Source organism: Cannabis sativa, chromosome 8, assembly GCF_029168945.1.
Source record: "Cannabis sativa cultivar Pink pepper isolate KNU-18-1 chromosome 8, ASM2916894v1, whole genome shotgun sequence".
NCBI classification, from domain to species: Eukaryota; Viridiplantae; Streptophyta; class Magnoliopsida; order Rosales; family Cannabaceae; genus Cannabis; species Cannabis sativa.
The window spans coordinates 32,738,219-32,741,457 of NC_083608.1; positions in this window are offsets into that span (position 1 = coordinate 32,738,219).

Here is a 3,239-nt window from a genome sequence, read left to right on the forward strand (position 1 = left end):
GATTGCAGCAGAATGTAATGACTCCTTCCGTTTAAGATCTCTAGCCCTTGATTCATTTCTATCGCAGAGCATTATCAAGATCTGAACCTAGATCTCTTTCTCTCCTTCGGGTTTAGTTACCACCATCTTACTCACTATGATTGAGTATTTGACTTGATATGTGTGGGCATGGCACTCATTCACTAAGGGTTTCGAATGGTGAAGAACAATGAAGGAGGTTTGAAATCACTAAGGAAGGAACTCTCTCATCTAGGTTGGTTGAATAGTCAAGTTGACAAGAGGATGAGATGAGAGCATCATGTTCCTTTTATAGTGTTTCAACTAGGGCTTAGGGCTGAATTATATGGATTAAAAAAGAATAAAAAATTGGGCAAAAATAACACTAGCGCCGACCACTTAAAGGGACCAATCTCTAGTTACAATTTTGCCACTTTTTTCAACCATTTATTCTTCTTTCAATAATACCATATTTTCCAATTTAATCCTATGAATGCCAAAACTATTTATTTAATAATTATAATTAATTATCAAATAAAATTGCCATTTATATTGTTTATTAATTTGACTATGCAAAGTCTCTTAATTAACAAATTGACCCCAAAACCTCTTTTCTTCACAATTAAGTCCTTGCTTAGTGAAAATTCATGAATAAGATATAGTCTAATTTTAGAATTATAATTGATTAATTAAAATCAATTAACTGAGTCTGCAAGCAGTATTATCTCAACTAGTGAGGGGACCATGAGCCTATATAACTGAGCTTTTAATAAGTAGATCTAGAATTTACCAAGTAAATTCTTTTAACTTATTAATTCTGCCTTGCGCCACTATAGATTTGGAATCGAATAGCACTCTTAATTATATAGAACACTCTATATCTACCACGATATAGATATGTTATGATTATCCATTGTTACAATCCTAATAGTCAAAGATCCTCTATAGATGATCTACATTGAATAGGGACAAATTTATCGTTCTACCTTTCAATGTATTTTATCCTTAAAACACTTAGCTACCTATAAATGATATTTCAGTAAACTAATAAAATTACTGAAATGAGATCTCAATCATTTATTTCTATCCAGCCAAGCTCGAAGGAAATCATCGTTTCACTTTTAAATATACCTATAGAGGCTATAGATTCCATATCTATGATCAGCGCTCCCACTCAATTGAACTACCATGTTCCCAAGATGTAAATATCTGCCAGAACCGAAAGTTAGCTTCCACAAACACCTCCAAGAACATAAATAATACAACTAAGTTGAACCTAACCATATCAGGATTAAGATCCATAGACCTAAGGTCAACCATTGATATTTAATAAGATATAATGGTAAGTTTATGATATCTTGTATAAAATCAATATCGATCCCTTCCAATATATACTCCATACATCCGATACTGGTCAACTTTGCCAATGTCCTAGAAAGGACATAACACTTATCCAAGGTGTAAGTATACCTTATCGCTGATTATTATGTTTGTCTAAATCCAGTGAACTGAAAAATCATGGGAATTAAAATTTGAACATATAATCATGATTATATTCCACTGTGCTGACGACACTATAATCATGAAAAAATATATACATATTTATATATATTCTGGACTAAATAGAATTTATACATTAAACATAATCATGAAATAAATCATGTGAACCATGCAACATAGAATGAGTTTTGATCTTTATTAATTAGTAAATTTGATTATATTGAAATGGATTTTATTTAGGGCACAAAACCCAACACGAACATCTATTAGGAATGAATCTCACTAAAATAAGATCTGTGTAGAACCAACAAGGGATATCGAATATCTTTTTGATTAAAGCTTATTATTTTTAAAAAAAGTATTTTTAGTTAATCATTTATTTTAATCTATTTATTTTAATAATGAGCATCTAGAAAATGAAACTTTATATGAAAAGAATGATTAGTAATTAAAATGATAAATGTTTATTTAATAAAAAAATAGTAAGTATGAGTTAGGGTTAAGGCATTAAGTGCGTAAGAGTGGTTTTTGGTGTCTGACTCGCCGGGGTTGTTGATTTTAGGGCTATTTGAGAGAAAATGGACCCTAATCAATCACCTAGACCATAAGGTGAGTTTGTAAAGCCTTGTAATGACCAAACCAATCCACTGGCACCGCCCGTGCCTCCGCAAAATCTGGGGTATAACACGGGGGTTAATAATGCTAATCCACATGCTGACTAGCAGTAAATGTTCCTCGAAATGCAAAGCGTTATACTTCGTTAGGAAGATGAGTTGCATCGGTTTAGGCAACCGGCCCAGGCAGCTCCAGTTGAATAAGTGTTACCACCAGCTCCTGTTCTAGTGTTGGGTAACCCTAGATTTATATTGCCACATTGAGACTCAGTTTTTGAGCATTTTGTCAAGCTGCAACCTCCGACATATTTGGGAGGTACTAATATCCTTAAGGCAGAGCAATGGATGATCACTGTTACCTGCATCCTGGATAACATGGGAGTACTGAACGAGTTAATTGTGTTGCATTCATGCTTCAAGAGCTTGCCCGCGTCTGGTGGGATATTGTGGGACAGACTCAAGATGTTAGTATCATGTCTTGGGATTAATTCAAGAGTTAGTTTGAGGAAAAATTTTATAATATTTCCATCAGAACCTCACACATATAAGATTTTGTAAAATTGACTCAAGGGAAGAGGAGAATGGCCGAGTATACGCTAGAATTTGATCGTTTATCCAAGTTTGCTGGCGATCTAGTGCCAACGGACTTCACTAAGAAACATAAATATGTAAGGGGACTAAATGCCACTATCAATCAGGACTTAAAAACTACCACCAATCACGATACATTATACAAGAAAGTGGTCGAGTTAGCGTTAATTGCTGAAGAGGCAGAACAACATGTGATCAAAGAACATGCTGTTAAGGATGTCGTCACAACATCAAGTCAGTAAGGGGACTGACAGTAGCAACTTAGACCATAAGTGGAAGGGTGAAGCTTCTAAAACATCAGGAAGTAATAGAAACTTTTGTCGGAACAAAGGTGGTCGTCAAGGTCGTGGGTCTTCATTTAGAACTTACCTGGAGTGTCCCAAATGCAAAAAGCACCATTAGGGTGAGTGTCGAGCCAAAGCATGTTTCCAGTGTGGTATGGTGGGCCATTTTATCAGAGACTGTCCACAATCCAAGAAAGAAAAATCAAAGAAGAACAACAATCAGAACCCAAGGCATTTGTTCACTTTGACTCAG